General features: G+C 38.0%; 1 protein-coding gene across 1 annotated transcript in view; it reads left to right on the forward strand.

The window, feature by feature from the left end:
• Positions 1 to 7,935, forward strand: part of PCTP (phosphatidylcholine transfer protein) — a 90,866-nt gene extending 82,931 nt beyond the window's left edge. The window contains exon 8 of the transcript XR_009215234.1: positions 7,637 to 7,935. The gene's annotated coding sequence lies outside the window, so the exon portion shown is untranslated. The remainder of the gene's footprint in view (positions 1 to 7,636) is intronic.
• The last annotated feature ends 14,777 nt before the right edge of the window (positions 7,936 to 22,712 follow it).

The following is a 22,712-nucleotide window of genomic DNA, read 5'->3' on the forward strand; positions in this document are numbered from 1 at the left end:
GAGGAAGGGAGCAGAGGGATGCAAAATAATAAATTTCCCAGGTGGTAATTCTAAGGTTTTAGGCGAGTCAGTATTTGTAATAGGTTGAGTTGTGTCTCTCAAAAAGATATGTTGAAGTCCAGCCCCAGGTACCTCAGAATGTGACCTTATCTGGGAATGGGGTTATTGCAGATGTAATGAGTTAAGATAAGGTCATCCTAGAATAGGGCGGGCCCTAAATCCAATACGATCATGGCCTTATAAGAAGAGGGAAATTTGGACACAGATGCAGAGACACAGAGGGAAGACAATCATGGGAAGTTGAAGGTGGAGCTTGGAGTGATGCTGCCACAAACTAAGTAGTCTGGGGCTGCCAGAAGCTTGAAGAGGCAAGGAAGGATCCTCCCTTAGAGACTTCGGAGGGATCATGACCCACCAGCACCTCGATTTCAGATTTCCAGCCTCCAGAAGTGTGAGACAATAAATGCCTGCCATCCCAAGCCACCAGTTCATGGGACTTCATTATGGCAGCAAATACAGTATTCTTTAGCCCTTTCATGCATGTTGAACTGCTACCTGTCCCATGCTTCAAGCACCACAAAAGCCTAATCTCCTGCAGTCCTACTTTTCCTAGCTTGGTTCATGACAACCATTCACCTGTAGCTGAAAAATCTTCCTTCCTCATTTTCTGATTTCTACTTTGCTTCTGGCTCATTGACTTATTACCTCTTCTGCCCTCATCTTTCTTTGGATTTTGATATCCTTTACTATTTGCTATAGCCAGTTTCAAATTATTCCCATTGCAAGGGACAGAAACTTAAATATGGAGGATTTATTAGCTTAGAAGTATAAAATGCAGAGATAGTCTCACTTCAAGAAGAGTTGGTGATAAAAACTCAAACATTGTCACTAGGACAATGTTTCCTTTATCCCATGGGTTTGCTTTCCTTATCACTGTCCCAAACCTCCATCAGGCTCTCCTGTCTGGTACAAGGTGGCTACCTGAAGTGCCAGGCTGAGGTCTGATCAGCAGAGTGACTAGTAGGATGTCTTTCTCTTGATAGTCCCAACAGGAGTTGGGAGACCACAGACTGCCTATTTACCGGTAATGAAAACTGAGGGGACATACTATTTTAATTGATTCCAACTGGGTCATGTGTCCTGCTTTGGAGCTTTGGGCTGAAGTCAGCTAAATCTGAATCAAGTGTGCCCACAAAACACTTGCTGAATGCGAGATTGATATTGGGAAGACAAAAATAAAAAGTATCTAGTGCATCTTCAACCTCGACTTAGATTCTTTATTCTTCTGTGTTGCAATAGGCTAGCAAATACCTATTGTGGTATAACATGACCCAACCCTGTAGGTTCACTTAGTTTTTTCCCACCCTGCAGGAGAAGTAGGAGAATGAGTGCCTTATGAGTTCAACCAAGGTGTTTACTCATAAAAATTCAATCAAATGACATAATTAATATTTTCCAATTCATAAAAAGTGACATAACCTAATGGATAGAATTTGATAAACTACGTACTTTTAGCCCAAAAACGTTTTCTAAAACCTTTGGCAACTGATACTACTTGTGTATACTAGAAACTAAAAAAGAGTGCTTTAGTCCACCATTATGTCTTTAATTATTTTTTCATTGAACATACCAAGTGCCCCAAAGACAAGGTTGAGTCAGTGGACTTCTGTCTGCCTGTGAGGTGAAGGGTCATCTCTATCCTTGCCTCATCTATCTCTTTGAAGCACTTTCCTTCAATGGCCACCTAAGGCATATTCTTGGCAGAACTGGGAGACTTCCTGGGTTATCTTCAGCAAAACAGACTGCTACTCTTCACAGAAACAGCATTCTTCTCCTTAAAGTTCTTCCCAGGCCTAGGGCTAAACTATCAAGTATGTTTTTGAATATACATTGGCTTCAACTCCATACTTTGTCCTGCCATTGTTTCTTCCTGGGACACATTGAAGACAAAGATATAGCTTTATTGTCTTCTTCCATGAAATTTTCCTTGGTCACCTCCATGTGAAGACTGCATCAATAAGAAATAAATACATAGCCCTTGTTCTAGTAAGAGTGACTTATTATAAGCCAAAATTATACAAATAATTATGTAATTCCTGTTGTGATAGGTAGTGAAAAGGAGAGTGCTGGGGGACTGTACATCAAGGGGATCTAACCTAGTCAATGGTGGAGCAGGGAATAGAGAAGGTGTCCCTGAGACTGTGGTGTTTAAATAGAATCTTGGAGGAGTAGCAGGACTGTCTGGTGATGTGAAGGTCGTATGGTGGTATGATGGAGTTTGATCACAGATATGGTAGTTACAGGAAGGAGTTTGGCATATCTGAGAAATGAAAGGATGATGACATGGAGGCAACAATGAGTAGAAGGAAAGTGAGATGAGCTCATTCAAGGATAGAGGTGCAGCCAATGATGAGGGAGAGTCCTGTGAGCCGCATGAAGAACTTTAGACATAATGCTGCAAGTAATGGGTGGTAATAACAAGATTTCAGACAATAGCAACCTAAATGGATTTGCATTGGTAAAGGCCATTCTGGCTTCCATGTGCATAATGGATCGGGGAGAGACAAGAATGGGTGCACAAGACTCTTAGATTGTATTTGTGTGGTGTTGAATCATCACTGGGAAACTTCCTTTCTTCGGTACCTATATGGTACTTGCCTTTGGTAAATGTGCCTCTTAGAAGATTTGGATGCCCTTAAAACTCAACATGTCTAAAACCTATCTTATCGTCTTTTACAATGCCCTTTTGCCCCGTAAAACTCCCAACCTGGGTCACATGTCTTGGCAAATAGCGCCAATTTTCATTTGGTTTTGTAATCCAGAATCCTCACATTTCTTCCTTTCTCTTTGTCTTCCTCACCACCTCTCACTCCAAATCCTTTACCAAAATTCTCTATTTAATCCCCTTTAATCCTCAAATCCATCGTATCTCTCCATGTCTGTAACCATCTTCTGACAGAGCCACCATCATCTCTCTTGCCCAGGGGACCACTGCTTCTTCATTCACTTCATTGTTCTCACTCTGCCAACTCCCCACCAGTCTGATCTTCACACCAGAGTGTTCTTTTGAAAATGCAGGCTGACTGCTGTGGCTCACACCTTTAATCTCAGCACTTCAGGAGGCCATAGCTGGGAGAATCGCTTGAGGCCAGGAGTTTGAGACCAGCCTGGGAAATATAGAAAGACCTAATCTCTACAAAAATAAAAAAATAGCAGGGCATGATAGTGTGAACTTTTAGTCCCAGCTACTTAGAGGCTGAGACAGGAGGATCTCTTGAGCCCAGGAGATTGAGGCTGCAGTGAGCTATGATTGCACGACTGCACTCCAGATTGAGTGACAGAACAAGACCCTGTCTCAAACAAAAGAGAACAAAAAAATGCAAATTTAATAATATTTCCCTCCTGTTTAACATCTTGTAATAACTTTCTTTGCTCGTAAGCTTCAGACAGAATTCCTTAATACAGCCTGCAAGCCCTATTCAGTGCCTGGTCAATAACCACTCTCAGCCGCATTCATCTCTGCTCCAGCCACAGTGAAATCTGCCACAAAGGTTGTCCCTGCTGTCCCCTCTGCCCTATTCTCATCATTTTGTTAACACATATTCCTACATCTCATCTCAGTTAAAGGTTCACTTCCTCAGGAAGCCTCTTCTAACTTCCCTGACCAGGTCAAATTCTCCTACTATAGCATCTCTTAGCTCCATGTTCGTGCTTGTTGCAGTTGCAATTTTGCATTCGTCTCAGTTAGTTTCTCTTCCCTCACTAGATTGTAAGCTCCGTGAGAGAAAACTTAGCACTGGTTTTTGCTCATCATTTTAGCCCAGAATCTCAAAGACCTTCCATGATATTTACTGAATGAAGAGTGACTGAATAAACACATATCAAATGGCACTTTTTATTGAATATCCAGTGTGAACCAAGCACTTTATGTACATTATCCCAGACCTCACCACAATCTGGAAGACAACTTGGATTTATTTTTTAATTTTAAAGATAAAACTGAAGCTCAGAGAAGTGTACTTATTGGAGATTACAGAGCTCATAAATGAGCTATTTAACCTATCCAGTATTAAAAAGCTAGTCTATCTGTTTTTACGGGCTGTGCAGTTTCAACGATAGCATACAGAATGCTAAGGCTGGGAGGAAACTGGAAGGCATTTGATCTAATTCTGTCATTTTGCTAAGAAGGAAGCTGAGGCTCATGGTTAACAAAACCAAACCAAACCAAATCAAACAAAAACAAAACAAAACAAAACATAGACATTCACATAGAACATCCATAAGAGAGCACAGATAGAATCTGTATCTCTTGACTTTGTTTTTTCTATTATCATACGTCATTTTAATCCTCTAGTAAAGAGTAACAGCAGTGACTTAACAGATTTTTTTCCATCGCTGCTGCTTCTTAACCCCTTTGAGCCTCAATTTCTTTTTGTATAAAAGGGGAGCAATAGTGATTTTGTAGAGATGAGGTATGCAAAGTCTCTGGCTGCAGTGAGCACTCAGCAATAAGTGCTCTTTATTGGGCCAGGATTCCAACTACTTTCATAAAAATAGCAGGAAAGTCAAATGGAAAGCTGCCTTGATGGTAGAGGAGGCTTCTACCCACCAACTAATTCCATGTTTCTCAACCCTGCACTGAATGTTAAAATCACCTGGGGAACTTTTGAAAAATTATGATGTCTGGTCCCAACCCCATGGAGCCTGGTTTATACAGGGACAAGATATCTATAGGTTTTTAAAGTTTCTCCAGGGGATTCTAATGACCACCCAGGGTGGAAAAGCATGGACCTAACTGGGGTGCAAGACCAGTGTCCTCACAGGAAATCAAAGGTTTGGTGGTAAACAACCACTGAAGCACATTTTCAAGGTGAGATCCATTGGAATATATATTCCTGTCCTTAAACTCAATTTCATTTAAAGTGATGGATATCTTTTTATTTTTTCAAAGAAAAAAAAACAACAGATTTTTTAAAATTTTGCAGCACCCACCATTGCCAAAAGTGGCCATCCAGTGATCATAGCTGAATTGTTCTTGTATCAAGGAATTCTAGAAAACTTCAGGGCATAGAGTCTGCTGGGGCAGAGTGAGAGTAGAAATGCATGACTGGAATAGTAAACAAAACCAATTTTCTTGTTGCTGGCTTTCTGGCTACTTAATGTAAAGCCATAATCATTTCCATAGCAACACACTCATCACATACAACATGAATATGTAGATTCCACAGAGGGAAGATGGAATAAACTGTATCTTTGTACACTTTACTTGAAAAAGAAAAATAAAGCTTATGTAATTCCAATCCACAGTTGCATAAACAGGGTTTTACATCTATGTAGATAATTATTCCAAATTCATCTATAACCACCAGAAATGAATGATGTGCTCACTAAGGCCATAGAAAAATACCCTATACAGTAGTGCACATCCATGATTTTGTTTTCCTTGGTTTTGGTTGCCCATGGTAACTACAATCCAAAAATATTAAGATATTTAGAGAGAGAGAGTTCAAGAGTGAGAGTGCAAGCACACATTCACATAACCTTCATTATGGCATATTGTTATAATTGTTTTATTTTATCATTAGTTATTAATGTTGACCTCTTACCATGACTAATTTATAAGTTAAACCTTATAATAGGTACACATGTATAGAAAAAGAAACAAGAGTACAAGGTTCAGAATTCCAAATCTGAAAATCCAAAATCTGAAATGCTCTAAAATTTGAAACTGTTTGAGTGTCAACATGATATACCTTGGAGCATTTTGGATTCTGGATTTTTGGATTTGGGACGCTCAAGCAGTGCAAATATTCCAAAATCCAAAAAAGTCTGAAATTCTAAGCACTTCTGGTCCCAGGTGTTTCGGATAAGGGATACTCAACCTGTATGTATAGGGTTCAACGCTATCTGCAGTTTCAGGCATTCACTGGGGGTCCTTGAAACATATCTCCCACGAACAAGGTGGGGACTACTGTAATTGATACGTATGTGTATGTGTGTTTGCAAAAGACAGAGACAGAAACAGAAAAAGATAAAGAGACGCAGAAAGACTTGAAATCATAGTACGTGGATATTTTTAGAGAGAAATCCATGTCATTAGTAGCCTCCTTTCAGAATTAAAGCTCTCAAAGTACTCTCATTATTGAAGCACTTGAGGCATTGGTACTAGATGGGCTTGCGGCTTGGAGATTGCGCTATAGGCTGTGGATCATGCAGGGGAAGAAGAAGAGTAGTATTGTGGTTGTGGAACTTCCACAGAAGAGAGGTTGTGGGTAGCCATCTGGTGAGAAGGGCGCAGTAGAGTTGGGTGAGCATGGAGGTGTCTCAGAATATTTGAATTGAAGTCTTACTATGGCTTTTATGCAGATTATATTTTTACTGAGTTTGACTTGGAAATGGAGATGTGATAAAACTTTCTTGAGTCACAACTTTGGTATTGCCACTGAGAAGAGCTCTCCAGTTTTCTCCTTTACCTCTTTAATGCCAAGGTCTGTGGTTTCGAAGCTTCTCTAGGATCTATAATTCTGGATCTCAGGTGAATATTCCAAGTGAGGAGCGGGCCATCATACCTTGGGTGAGATCAAAATAATGAGCACAGAGACTATCCTGGATTTCCTGGAAGAATCTCAATTCCAATCAGTCCTCTGTGATTCCACAAGAAATTTGTAGATTGGGTATGCAAATTACTCGTACAGAAATCATTGTGTCTAGAGATATGACATGGTGATTCTCATTCTGGCTGATTCTGTTTTAATGTTCTCTCTCCTTATACCTTTTCCTATACTCCCATATAAACACAAAACTATCTCTATCTACCTACCTACCTCTTCACCTCTATTTACCAATCTAGCTAATTCTCCTTATTGAAATATAGATGGGAGTATGTGTGTATATAGAAAAAAATACATAAGTACACCTCCCATATTCAGAAAACATTTACTGAATATATATTATGCACAAGGTACTCTCATATACTCTTAAAATACTTCAATGAATAAAAAAAGAAAAAGTCTTTGTCCTTGTGAACTTTACATTTTTGGGGTTGAGGGGAGCAACAGGCAATAAACAATAACTATAATAAACAAGTTACAATAAGAGATACACAAAAATTAGTGTGGGGCAAATGAAATGGGGCATGGGGGCAGATTGCAATTTTAAATAAGGGGGTCGGGAAAGTCTACAGTGAAGGTACACTTGAATAAGTACAGGCGTATATTATCCAAGACTGGCTCTTGAACTTCAGAGCAAATGGGAACTGTTTGGTTTAAGTTATGTGTTTTTTCCATTGCCTTATTTTCATTGAGATGTTGGAAGTCCCAGGAAATTGTGTATTGTTATATCAGTTCTTGAATGGGCAGAAATTTGACTGAGAAAATCCAGATCCTAAGTTAATCAGAAAGAGACTGCAAAGAGCCAGGCTTTAGTTTAAAAAGTGAAGAACCAGACTGGAGAGATCCAGACCAGATCTTGATGACAGGTTGGCGTCAGCTTGGAGGCGTGAAAAAATTGGACAATTTATGGTCAGCCAGTCAGGTTGCATCATAGTTCCTAGTCTGCACAAGAACTCAAGGGAAAGAACAAATAAGTTTTCCGGTTCTATTTTCAGTTTATTTGCTCTCTGTTTTATGGATTTCAGACTCTTCAAATATACTCTTTAGTGGCTTTGTTTCCAAATGAAAACCAGAAAAATGATGCTGGAATTTCATAGAGGCAGCGGTGGATGGAAGAGGGCTCCTCCTGTCTATAACCCTGGGAATATTGTTGTTGATTGTAGACCAACTAACTGCAAAGAGAGAAGACACATAAATAAGACAAACCCTGGAAAGCACATGTGGTGTGACAGTGTCCTGCCGAAGCCGAGAAGACACAAATAAAATGGAATTATTTACTGTTTGTAAGAGAGTGTTCTAAACCCAAGACACTGATTCATAGATGTTATCATGGCCTGTAAACACATTAAAAATCAAGTACAGGTTATGTTACATGTACCCAGTTCATCTTACAATGGTAAAGTCCAGAAATTGTCAACAGTCTAAAAAAATTCTAACTACTTGTTATATTAATGATGTGTAATAATGTATAATATTGATAATATCTTATATTATAATAATGTTATATTATCTTATTTCTTCTAGTCTTGATCTTGTTTGTTTTCAGGTCTTAGCCATGAGAGCATTTAAAATGTTTTCCGATTATATTTAAGGATGATTGTGCTGCATGAAATCCTTCAGGGGCCTCACACTTCTTTTAGGATAAGATTCAAATGGCTTATGAAGGACTAGGAAGTCTTTTTGATCTGCCCCCCTCCCCATCTACCTCTCCAGACTTATCCTGTGCCACTGTCCCACAGGCATCCTTCCTGCTGCCAGAACAACTTTATGCAGTTCCACGAATAAACCGTAGTGTTCCATGCAGCAGTGTCTTTGCTCGTGATAGTTCCTTTGTCTAGAACATTCTTCCTGCCCTCACCACCGGACTGGATTTATCTCTTCCTCCGCATAGTTCTTCTAACCTTTCTTTCTCAGTCAAACTGAATTGGGATCTGAGTCCCATAAGACCCCAGGCAAACCTCTCGCATGGCTCTTACCAGATTGAAATGTTAACAGTTGCTCTTTTTGTTTCTTATGCCAAAGACTAAGAATTTCTTGAGAGTAAAATTGAAATGATCTCTTACCCCAGCTTCTAGAATAGAGTAATAGTTCTTAGTATATATAGTGGCTCAATGTATATGTGTGTATATGAAATTAAATTGAAGGACTGAAGGTCTCAAATATTGCAATATCCACAAGGTAACGAATCTGGGAACTTTCTGGCAATCATTACACTAATGTCAGTGACAGAGATGGAGCTCAGTAAGTTATAACTATTATTTTAAGAAGCAATTTTCCAAGGTCAGCGGTTCACCATGAGAGCCTACTGACTTTCTCCCTAACCCACAGGAGACAGATTTGAGAGAGGAAGCGATCAATGGCTTTTCAATTCCATTTACTTCCACAGTTTTTAAACGTTACATCCCCACTGTCTTCATATAAACTCCAACCAGCATAGACATCGTACTATAAGTGGAACTGATCACCTTGTAACATGGCAGAATAGTTTATCTTTGATCTAAGATAGACCAGCTAACAACTCTGTCTGTGCAAGGCCATTTTGTGTGCAAATTAGAAAGCAGGTGGAATCTGTGTAATTATAGGACACACATCTGGACCTGGCTCCTCTCTCTATGCCTCCATTCCATTTGCCCAGGCTCTGGGTCCCCAGCACTGTGTCCCGTGCAAAGCTGACCTCCATTGCCACACTACTGCTTGTCCAAACCTTCCCATCCTGAGGCTCTTTTCAGTGCTTCTGATTTGCCAATCTATTGAACTAATTCCTGTCAGGCTGCCAGTGCCATAGATTCATAGAAGCTTAGAGTTTTAACCCTTGAGGTCTAATGCAGGACCTTCATTTTATAGAGAAATAGAAGATCTGGAGAAGGGGAGGTAGCCAGCCCAAATTCATACAGCGGACGGGCAGAATTATCATCTGGGTTCTCCCTGACATTCCAGTACAGACTCACCGACCTAGACTGTAATCCCTGCTCAGCCATTTACTGATATCATTATGGAAAACTTGCTGAAACTCTCGAAGTCTCTGTTCTTGTCCTCTGTAAAATCCAGAAAATGGTAACTTCCACCTCACAGGGTTGTTATAAAGGTTAAATAACAATATATAGACCGGGCGCGGTGGCTCACGCCTAAAATTCCAGCACTTTGGTAGACCCAGGCGGGTGATCACCTCAGGTCAGGAGTTGGAGACCAGCCTGACCAACATGGTGAAATCCTGTCTCTACTAGATACAAAAAATTAGCTGGGCGTGGTGGCGCATACCTGTAATCCCAGCTACTCGGGAGGCTGAGGCAGGAGAATCCCTTGAACCCAGGAGGCGGAGGTTGCAGTGAACCAAGAATGCGCCATTGCACTCCAGCTTGGGCAACAATACCAAAACTCCATTAAAAAAAAAAAAAAAAAAAAAAAAAAGACATCTATCACGGATTTAGCACAGCTTCTGACGTGCACTAAACACTTAATAAATGCTGAACAACTTGGAGCAGGATCTTAGAGGAGATGCTTTAGAGCAGGGTTCCCTTTTAGCCTTCAGCTCAGCCAGTAGGTGTTTATTTTGACCACTTCCAGTAATGCACTTTGCTCATAGGTCTTTCAAGATAAACGGAACGGACGTTTTTAATAGTTATTATTAACTAATAATTAATGTTTTGGTTATGTGCCCACTTGAGAAGAGATGCCACTTCAGCCTCTTCCGTCTCGGTGGTGCAGCCGGGCCCTAGCGTCTCTCCATCCCTGTTCCCCGCGGGCTCCCAGGACGGCGTCCCCGGGCCCCTGCGTCTCTGCGGAGCGTTTCCGCGGGATGCTCAAGGGGGCAGTGTGGTCCTGCCGAAGAGGGCCGCCTCGCCTCGAGGAACGCCCTGGCCATTTTCACAGGAAAATGTTTACCCTGGAAATTAAATTATATTTGGGATTTTGGGTTTCCCCTCCCCCACCCCGCCGTGGGAGGTTTCGGAAAGTTACTGCGGTGCCCGGCGCAGTCAGAGGCCTGTCAGCATTTCAGCTCCGCGCGGCGAGCCCTGCGGCCTCCTTCAGCACCTGGGACCCCCGGGACCCCGGGCCTGTGAGGGCCGGGCCCCCCAGTGAGGCCCCTGGCTCCGCACCAGCCCAGCAACACCCCCTCCCCCCCGTTCTCCCATCTTTAGCCATCTTCGGATCAACAGCTTAGGATGAATTTCAAACTTAAGTTGGATGGTTTGAGAGGGTTGGAGTGTGTGTGTGTGTGTGTGTGTGTGTGTGTGTGTGTGTGTGTGTTGCCAAATATTTCTCAGAAAGTGCTCTTGAAATGCGCCCTGTGTATCCATGGATTCATGCATATTCATAGCCTACTCCTCTCTGTAGGTTCAAGTTTTTCTTTTCTGTCAAACGAGGCATTAAATAAATTCTAAGGTCTCTTGCAGCTCTGACATTCCAGAGTTCTAGACATATAAGAATAGAGAGGAATCTGTGAAAAAGCCCAACCCTGGGGAACTCCTTCCTTTCTCTGTGGCTTTACACAATGAAACCATCACCCAATGCCCGTGATAACTTAAAGATGAAAATTTCCTGTTCTCCAGATATCCTGCTCAATTCGCCCATCATGTACCATCAAATATAGATTCATTGCACTTTGTCCTGTTTCAGGGACAGGGGTGGCTTCTGCACATAAAGTGGTGAAGAAAACAGGTACAGTCCCTGCTCTAATGGGCCTTGAGGATTCGTGGGGATATCGATGCTACATCAATAATCACACATAGAGGGGGTGAAATTAGAAATGGAGGTGAGTGCTGTGCAGGAAAAGTAAACGGTAAGATAAAGTGTAAAGAGGACCGAATTTAGCATTAGGGGTCAGGGAAAGGGGAAATGATTTTCTAGCTAAGATATGAAGGACAGGTGGAAGGTGGCCAAGCAGAGTGTCTGTGTGGCACATGATGTGTAAGAACCAAATTACTGCCATAGAATGGCTGTTTGAGAGTGATAAACCCCCTCTTTTGACATCCAAGGAAGAAATTAAGTCACTCTAATTCTCAGAGAACACTTATAGCAAAGTCCATGATAGTTTTTATAGGTAGTTTATATTGTCAAAGATTCAGAGCCTCTCACAGTGAGATGAAACTCAGAGGTCACCTGACTCAAATCTGTACTGATTTAGGAATCTCCTTCAAAATATGCTATACAATTATCAAGATTCTGCCAGGAGTCTCAGCTACTCAAGAGTCATTTTTCCCACTCTTGACAAGTCATTTTCCTTCCATTGAGTTCTTAGATTCCCATTACTTAGATTTTCCTTGCTAGACTGTAAATTCCGTAGGGCAGGAATTTTGTCTTCTTTGTTCAGTGGCGGTTATCTCAAGTGTCATGAACAGTGATTGCCATGTAGTAGCGTTTCAAAGCACATTTATTGAATGAATTCATTGAGACTAAAATAGGCCTCCCTAAATTTTTGCTCATTGGCCTTAGTTCTGCCCTCTAGAACAACAAAGAACAAACCTAACATCTTATGTAAGGACAGTCTTATTGTCATTTAAAAATAGCTCTCATTTTCTGGTTATTCTCTTCTCTCTGTTAAATATTTCCAAGTATGTAGTTTTGAAACTCTCAACATTTTGATCACTGTTTGGGATTCAATTTGACATGACTGGTCACCTGATGTGTTTCGGCTCCGTGGCCCCACCCAAATTTCATCTTGCTTGTAATCCCCAGGTGTTGAGGGACAGACTTGGTGAGAAGTGATTGGATCATGGGGGCATTTCCCCTATATGTTGTTCTGGTGATAGTGAGTAAGTTCTCAGGATAGGTGACGGTTTTAAATGTGGCATTTCCTCACTCTTTCTCTCTCTGTCTCCTGCTGCCATGTAAGACATGCTTTGCTTCCTCTTTGCCTTCCACCGTGATTGTAAGTTTCCTGAGGCCTCCTCAGCCATGTGGAACTGTGAGTCAATTAAACCTCCTTTCTTTATAAATTACCTAATCTCAGGTAATGTAAGTTCCAGTCTGAAAGCTGGCAGTCTAAAAACTCAAGAAGAGGTGATGTTTCAGCTTGAGTCCAAAGACTACTGTCTCGGCTCAAAGCAGTCAGGCAGGGAGAGTTCCTTCTTGTTCAAGGGAGGGTCAGCCTTTTTGTTCTATTCAGGTCTTCACCTATTGGATGATGTCTATCCATATTACAGAGGGCAATCTACTATTCAGTCTACCAATTCAAATGTTAATCTCATCTCCAAATAGCCATATCCAGAATAATGGTTTTTTTTGTTTGTTTTGTTTTTTGGTTTGTGTTTTTGAGACAGAGCCTCACTCTGTCTCCCAGGCTGGAGTTGAGTGGTGAGATTTCAGCTCACTGCAACCTCCACCTCCCAGGTTCAAGCAATTCTCATGCTTCAGCCTCCCGAGTTGCTAGGACTACAGGTGCATGCCACTACACCCGGCTAATTTTTGCATTTTCTTAGTAGAGACAGGGTTTCACCATGTTGGCCAGACGGCTCCTGAACTCTTGACCTCAAGTGATCCACCCTCCTCAGCCTCCCCAAGTGCTGAGATTACAGGTGTGAGCCACTGTGCCAGGCCCAGAATAATGTTTGATCAACTATCTGAGCAACCTACGGCCTAGTCAAGTTGACATATAAAATTAGCCGTCATATTACCTATCAGACTATCAAAGAAAAGTGTGTGTAAGGAAGCTTTGAAGAATTAACTTACAGTGAGAGATAGTACCTCATAGGTGAGAAGTAGCTAGTGGCATCTTCTGGGAGGAGGGTAATTGGTTGGGTTTGTATACAGGCAGAGGGAGAAGAAAGTTTTACCCTTACTAGGTCCAGAGGAACCTGTGGAACTAATGGCAATCATGAGAGCAGATGGGACAGATTAGATTCAGAAAAACTCCTCATGCACTAATAATTTGCTTGAATAATTATGCTTTCTAACACTTACCCCCTCCACAATTTTGCTGTGAACTGGCAGTGAAGGCAGGACCAAAACCAATAAAGAACTTATTCATTCTGAAGCATTCTTTAGGCTTGGAAACTGGCCTTAACCCATTCAATCCAAAGGTGATAACTGTGGCCCAACCCCTTACTGGCTTCAGGATAAAACACTGATAATGAGAGGCAAACCCAGAATCATCAGTGCCTACAGCAACAGAGCTGGAAGTTGGGAATTGCGCTAACCAGAAATGTATTTGACTTTATAATGCTGGGGTCCAATCCCAAATTAACTTATCTCATAATAAAATGTAAATGATCACTCTCTCAATTTAGCTATCACACATGGAAAAGAGTTCATACTTACTGGAATAAATCAAACAAACTAGTGGTATAACTCAGTCTCCATTGTAATTCCATGCACAATTTAATACAATAAAATACTATCAGATGTGAACAAGCTAGAAAATAATATCTATCATCAAAAAATAATTCAACAAAAACACAGATGAACTAGATGTTGCAACAAGCAGAGAAGGAGTTACATATTACTATAATAATGTTTTAGGATGTATAGGAAAAGATGAAAAAGTAAATGAATAGGCAAAGATCACAAGAGAGGTTTGGAAAGTATTAAAAAAAGAGCCAAAATAGAAATTCTGCAGCTAAAAAATACAGTAGCTAAAATAAATACACATTAGATGGCTGAAAAGGAAATCTCTGGCTCCAGATGGTTTTACTGACAAATTCTACCAAACATTTAAAAAATAGCACTAGGGTCAGGTGCGGTGGCTCATGCCTGTAATTCCAGCATTTTGGGAGGCTGAGGTGGGTAGAACACCTGAGGGCAGGAGTTTGAAACAAGTCTGGCCAACATGGTGAAACCCCATCTCTACTAAAAATACAAAAAAAATGACTGGGGGTGGTGGCGGGCACCTGTAATCCCAGCTACTCAGGAGGCTGAGGCAGGGGAATCGCTTGAACCCAGGAGGTGGAGGTTGCAGTGAGCTCAGATTGTGCCACTGCACTCCAGCCTGGGCAACAAGAGCAAAACTCTGTCTCAAAATTAAATAAATAAATAGAAATAAAAAAACAGCACTAATTCTACACAATATCTTCCAAATAATAAAAGGAGAGGAAATATTCAATTCATTTTATAAGACGAACATTACCCTAACACTAAGACCAAACATAGACATAGATCAATGCCAAAAAACCAAAACTATAGACCAATATTTCTCATTATCCTGGATTCAAAAATTCAAAAAATTTTAGCAAATTGCATTCATCCATATAAAAGTATACCACAACCAAGAAGAGTTTATTCCAGGAATACAAAGACTGGTTTTGTATTCAAAAAAATTATCAATATAATTTGACATATTACAGTGGATTTTGGTTTATATTAACTAAAGTTTATATTTATTAGTTTGTACATAAACAGTTTAAATAAGAAAGACTTGACGATCATGTCAAATCATGCAGAAAAACCATTCAAAATTGAATATAATGTGGCCGAAATTATACTCATTTTTATACCAATTTGGTCATAAAATGTAACTTTTTGTATCTTTTATTGAGAAAGGGACCCTCAAAGGCAAATGTACCTAGGGCCTATGAAAGTCATAAAGCAATCCTACTCTGGAATTATATAGATAATAACTAGTTGGTAATCTTAATCAAGTTATATCACTGTAATATATCAGTTTGTTTTCTCATCTATACAATAGGAGATAATGAATAGTTTTTATTTAATAGGAGTGTCGATTTTCAAAAGATTATACAAGCACCTAAAACTTATTAAACTGCTTTTTGTATAAGGAATAACAATAAACGGTAGCTGCTCTTAAAATGCATATATATGACATGATATATACTTTGCTTAAACATTCTGTATTTTTAGTTTATCAGTGAAATTGGGTTAGGACATTTGTATTACAAGACATCACACATTTTTGGAGATTCTTTTCCAGTTTCACAAAGTTTGCGTAAGGCTTATAAACTGCAGTTATACTTTGCATACTAATTCCCATCCTAGCATTTATGCAAAGATCTACGAAGATCCAACCAACTCCTGTGGGCTTTTTATGGGATGATGATTCTGTCATATACTTTCTATGGCACGTAGGTCTCAGTTATCTTCTCAGTAGGAGAAAAATGACTTATATTCACCCACTTTTACTTTATACTTAGTCCTCTGTTTATTTTTCTCCTCTATAAAAAAATCACTTAATGGTAGAAAAGCTTTTAAAGATATAATTTGTTATCATTGATCAGAGATTTTTCTCCATATGAAATTCATTGATCCTATTGGATCAAACTGGTCTGATTAGCATCATATTCTAATTTAGTGATTCTAAAACCCACCTACAGAAGCGGAGGATTGTTGCTTTTTAATACGAACCATGTCTCTCACTCTGCTGATTCAGGTTTCCTAGATAAATTATTTTAAAAGCTCTCAGGTGATTCTAATGATTGACTAGATTTGGAAACCAATATCTTCTCAACTATCCAAACTATCACTCATGTGAAAAAGCATTGTCATTTTATGAAAATGGACTAGGGCAAGGGGAAGGAGCTCTGGCCATTGATGCCAAAAAAGCTCTTAGATCCTATTTTTTCTTAAAAGTCTGATTATGTGTAGAGTGATGAAAGTTTGTTTGACATAGTCATCTTAGTCATTACTGAAGCATAAATGACTTTGAGAATCTTATCAGTGCTATAGACAGACCCTTTCTCCAGGAAATTCAGAACATTTCACAGACAGTTTCAGAGAGTTAAAGATTTTTCAGAATATTTCTAAAACAGAGCTTTCAGATGAGCTGAAATGGACTATGGAGGTTGTCTGTAAGGTGACCCACTCAAATTCTCAGCTAGCACATTGTATTGGATGATATTGGGTAATACTGGAGGCCAACCACACTGCAGAGTTTATTCTACTACATTCAGCTTTCTTTTCTTTTCTTTTTAAAGGAGGATAATCTAACATATTATGTCTAAACTTTAATTACTTGGCTCACAAATAATGATGGAAACCTCGCTTCTCAAAGAGTGACAGAAAATAAAATACAGGCTGTGGGGAAACTCTATACATACTTGGGTCTCAGTTTTCTTCATAAGATGAAGGGACTTATTGGGTCAAAGCAATGGATTTATTTTTTTTCTGACTATGTTTTTAATTTCAAAATATTTTAACCATACTAAATGAAATGATATAACAAACCCACATATATTTATCATCTGAATCAAAAAACCTTAATATTCTGCCATATTGGCTTCCGGTTTTTTAAAAGAGGTAAAATGGAACAACCACAACTGAAAATCACTGTATGTACTATCCAGAGGTAGCTATAATCCTGAAGCTGCTGTGTGTCACTACATTACTGTTTTTGACTTATATTACATATATATAAAAAAATACAATATAATTCTACAAGTTTTGGAATTTGAGTTGAATCAAATTTTATCAGACTCTACGTATTGTTTTGCAATTTTTTTTTAACTCAACTTTATATTTTTGAGATATTTCCATTTTGACATTTGTAGCTCCAGTTCATGCATTTTAAGTGTTATATACTATTCTGTTGAAGTAATATATACTAGAATCTCGGAATAAGTGTGAAATTCAAGTGCAATGGAATTTACCTTTGAAGAATAAGACAAAAGTATGTCTTCTTATCACCAGTATCCTTTCAGCATAATTTCATTGAATATAACCCTCAAACAAAAGGAGGTGACAATGAACTGGAAAAGTCTTCATACTGTAACCACTCTCCTGGAATTTTATTCCAAATATAAGGCCAAGAAACACTCCCATTGATATTTAAGCTGGGTTATACAACTTCACCAAGTACTGCCAAACCATAGATAGTGAGACCCAAGACCTGCAAGATCTCATAACTAAAATCCTTATCTTACCTGGCTGAATGTTTGAACCTCATTTATTGTGTTTTAGAGAGATTTTGCTGTACAATAATTAATTTATATGTTCTCCTGTTGATGAATATTTTGGTCATTTCTAATCACTCATTCCTAGTGTTTTTAATATCATTTTATGTTTTCTTCTACCCAGGTTTGAGTATTTCTCTAGAGAATTCATCTAGGAGTGAAAATGTTGAATAAACAGCTCTGCAGATCTTCTCCTCCAAGTGATTGTACTAATTTATTCTCCAACCAGCCATAATGGGCTGAATATCTATGCCCTCCTCAAACTCATATGTTGAAGCCTCACTCCCTAGTATGATAGTATCGGGACCATTGGGAGGTAATTAGGTTCAGACTAGATCACAAGGGTGGAGCATTTATGATGGGATTAGGGTCCTTATAAGAAGAGGAAGTGAAATGAGAGCTCTCTCTGTCAGCATGCACACAAAGAAGAGGTCATGTGAGCACACAGAGAGATGGCAGCTGTCTGCAAGCCAGCAAGAGGGCCCTTACCAAGAACAGAATCTGCTGACACCTTCATCTTGGACGGCCCAGCCTCCAAAACTGTGAGAAATAAATGTCTGTGGTTTAAGTCACCTAGTCTAAGGTATTTTGTTATAGCAGCCTGGGCTAAGACACTAGAATTTACAAAACTTCTCATTGATCCACGACTTCATTCAGCATTTACTGGCATTGTCAGATTAATGCAAATCTGATAAACATAGAAAGGTATCCCATTTTGGTATTAATTTACATTTCCCTGATAACTGGGGAGGTGTAATACGTTTTAATGATTTTGGTCCCTTCAATTACCACCTGCAAATTAACTGTTTACATATTTGTCACATTTTTAAAAGAATAGTTGTCTTTTTATTATTGGTTATGTTTATATGTCATAGGTCTGTTTATAATATATTAACATATGAATTTATATTTTAAATATAACATATATCTAGTTATAGAAACTTATGTATATAACACACATGTTTATGTAACATATGCTATTTATTTATATAAAACATATATGTTACTTACATAACACATATTTATAACATGCTATAAATATAACATATTTACAGTTATATGTTATATATTACACATATAATATTAAAATATATTTATATTATAATATATTATATATAGCATATTTTATATGTTATGTGTTATCTGTTACACATATATTAACATGTAATATGTTAATAGTCAACATAACATTTAAATTATAACAAATTTATAACATATACATATTTTAACATATAAAACATATGTATATTTATATGTTACATATTATAACATATGTTGTAAATATAACAACATTAACATATATTATATGTATTAATATTATCTTTCAGTTCATGGCTTGTCTTTTAATTTTGCTTATGGTGGTTTTCTGTCCTACACAGGTATTGACTTAAAACAACTTCTTGAAACATAAGCTATACACAGGAAATTGCACACAGCATAGGTGTACAGCATGAAGAGCACACCTATGTAGCCAGCACCCCAGAGGCCCCATCATGCTCCCCCTCAACAAACCTTCCTACAAAGGCGACCACCATTTATCTACACTTTCAACACTATTTAGTTGTATCTGTTTTCTGAACTTCGTATAAATAGAATAGTGCAAAATATATAATTTTCCTCAATATGGTGCTACTTAAATGTTTCTGTGTTTTTTTGTAAGGCAATAGTTTGTTCCTTCTCCTAATTCTATATTTTATTATTAGAATATACCATAGATTATTTTTTCTGCTATTAATAGACTTTTTCTTCTCAGTTCTTGGCTAATACAAATAGTTTTCCTATGAACATTCCTATACATGTTGGAGAATATATGCAAACAGAACATTTTGGTTTGACATATAGCTACAAGCGGAATTGCTGTTCCTAGAGTCTGCACAGTACCACACAGTATTCCTAGTACTACACATTATTTCAAAATTTTACACCAATCTCTATTTCTACCAGCAGTGCATAAACAGTCCTATTGCTCCACAACAATGCTGTCTTCTGGTATTGACAATAATTTTCATTATAGCCATTCTTTATGTGTAGTATAGGCTCTTGGTAGTTGTAATACATATTTTTCTGGTGACTAATGAAGCTGAATATCTTTTAAAATTAAGTTTTTTGGAATTTGGATTTCCTCATCTTTTGTAAGGGGTGTTCAAGTCTTTGGTTTATTTGAAGGAAGGGTTGTCTGTATTTACCTTTTCTTTGTATATTCTAGACCCAAATATTTAACATATACTTGTTATATATGTATATGTATGTTACATATGGCATGTTATATATGTGTAAAACATACATAGGTATGTATATATGTTATACATGTTTGTATATGTATGAATATGTATATTCACCCAGAAATATATATACACATATGTAAGTATACATACATAATATGTGATATATATTTTTATATGTGTGTGTGTGTGTATAAAGTATCTTCCCTCATTCAGTGATCTGTCATTCAATCCCTAATGACATTTTTTCTTCATTGTATGACTTTTCTATGCTTTCTATATTTTATATTTACATATTCTATATTTTCCATATATCTTGAATCATAAAATTACCTTTTAAAAATTGAGGCATAGCATATTCACAGAAAGGCACACTTCAGTGCATAACTCAAAATTTCATACATTGAACATGTCCACGTAACCAGGCCCCAGATGAAGAAACAGGATACTGTAAGTCCCAAGTCTTCCTTGCATTTCTTTCCAGTCACAATTTTCCAGGTGGGGGTGGGGAGTCACTAACCTGACTTCTAAATGCATGGAGTGGGTTTTCATATTTTTAAATTTAATATAAATAATGTGATACTTCTTTTGGGGGCGTCTGGTTTGGTTTGTTTAATAATAGGTTTTGTTGCTGTCTTAGTCCTTTTGAGCTACTATAACAAAATACCATAAACTCAACGGCTTATAAGAAACAGACATTTACTGCTCACAGTTCTGGAGGCTGGGGAGTCCAATATCAGGGCACCAGCAGATTCAGTGGCTGGTGAGAGTTCATTTCTGGTTATAGATGACACCTTCTAGCTATGTCCACATAAGGTGGAAGGGAGAAGGCAGATCTCTAGGGCTTCTTTTGTAAGGCCACTAATCCTATTTATGAGGGTAGAAGCCTCCTGTCATAATCACCTTTTTAAGTCCTCATTTCCTAATATTATCACCTCTGAGGTTAGGTTTACAACATATGACTTTTGCAGACACACAAACATTTAGACCACAGCAGTTGCTTATAGCAACTATTTTATTGTTAAATAGAATTCTCTTCTATCAATATGCCATAATGTATTAATCCTACTCTAGATGTATATTTTGATAATTTTTATGTTGTAGCTGTTACAAATAACACGGCTATGAATGAACAATATTGTAGATTTTTTGAGAGCATTTCTTAGGTGTAGATGTGCATTTCTTAGGTGTAGAATTGCTAGTTCATAGTTCATAGATATGCATGTGTTCAGCATTAGTGGATACTTCCAAACAGTTTCTTCAGTCTTTCTTTTTTTTAAGCCAATCTATACTCCCCTCAGCTGTCTTTAGATATTTGAAGAAGCCAGCCAAGTCCAGAAAACTAAAAAGCCCACCTACAGACTTGAAGTTGAAACAAATGGTTATGGCTTTGAACAATTGAGATTGAGGGTAGTTTGTTATACAATATTATTGTCTCAATATACACCTGCTTGACTTGCATTCTTGGAATAAGCTCTCATTTGATTATATTATCATTTTATATACCACTGAATTCTAATTGTTAATATTTAGACTAATGTTTTTTAAATTTTTACATCTATGTTCATTAGCCTGTTGACCTTTAAGTTGCCTTTTTTGTAATGCCCTTGTCATATTTTAATATCAAGCTATGCTGACCTAGTAATTTGAGATGAGAATATTCCCCTCCCCAATTCTAAACATTTCCTCCCCTAATCTCTGGAAGAGTGTGTGAGAAATTGGTGGTGTTTCTTCCTTAAATGTTAGGGAGAAATCACTGTGAAAGCCTTCTAGTCCTTGAGATTATTTAGTAGAAAGAATTTAAATTATAGATCAATTTAATTAATATATATGAAATTATTAATATTTATTTCTTCTCATTTCAGTTTTGGGGATTTCTAGAAAGGTGTCAATTTGACTGAAACGCTCAAGTTTACTTATATAAAGTTGTTAATATCCTTTTATTATTTCGTAATACCTGCAACGTCTATCTGTGGCGATGACCTCATTTTAAGGTCTGATATTAAGGGGTTTTCCCCTTCTCTGTTTTTGATCAGCCTTTTTAGCTGAGTCCATGAATTTTATTAGCCTGTTTTGTTTTAAGAACCATTTTATTGTTTAATTTTTATATTAATAAATTTGTCTTCTATTTTATCAATTTGTTCACATTAAGATTTCTTGATTTTTTTTCACTTTCTTAGGGTAAGTTTTTTTTCAACTTTTTTAGGTTGGATACTTTCATATTTTCTAATACATCCACTTTAAGCCTATAAATTTTATCCTTAATAGCTTCAGCTTTACTTCACATCATCTAATAGCAGTACTTTCATCATTATTGAGCTCAAATTCCTTATATTATGTTTTGTTAATTCTATTTTGATGTGAATTATTTGGAAGTATAGTGACTATTTTTTAAAGAGTAGAAATTTTCTGGTGATCTGTTTGTTTTCAGTTTGTTGGTTCATTCTCCTGTGGTCAGAAAACAGGCTCTGAATGATGTATCTATCCTTGTTCTGTGTCCCAAGCAGAGAACAGGTTCAGGGTATAAAATTATCACGCCAGCTTCAAATTGAGAGTTATAGGGTCTTGTGGTACTCTGAGTTACCTAAGAGTCAGAAAGAGAAAAATCAGGCTGAATTCTATTCTCCCCCTGCCCTATTTCATTTTATTTACAGCACATCTACCTTATCTGTTTTACTGACTAGGTTTTGATATAAGATTTTTAAAAAAAGAATTTCACATCTCGACACCACTAAAAATACAAAAATTAGCCAGGCATGGCAGCGTGCACCTGTAGTCCCAGCTACTTGGGAGGCTAAGGCAGGAGAATCACTGGAACCCAGCAGGCAGAGGTTGTAGTGAGCCGAGATCACCCCATTGCACTCCAGCTGGGAGACAGAGCAAGACTCCGTCCCAAAAAAAAAAAAAAATGGATTTCACTGCTGAAAATGTTTATTAACCACTGTATTAGAATATCCTGCAGCAGTCTAGTTATAAAATTTCATTATTCTATGTATTTTGCTATTCACAAAAATCATATTACTCTGCTGGGTTCAGAATGA

Source organism: Hylobates moloch, unplaced genomic scaffold, assembly GCF_009828535.3.
Source record: "Hylobates moloch isolate HMO894 unplaced genomic scaffold, HMol_V3 SCAFFOLD_10, whole genome shotgun sequence".
NCBI lineage: Eukaryota > Metazoa > Chordata > Mammalia > Primates > Hylobatidae > Hylobates > Hylobates moloch.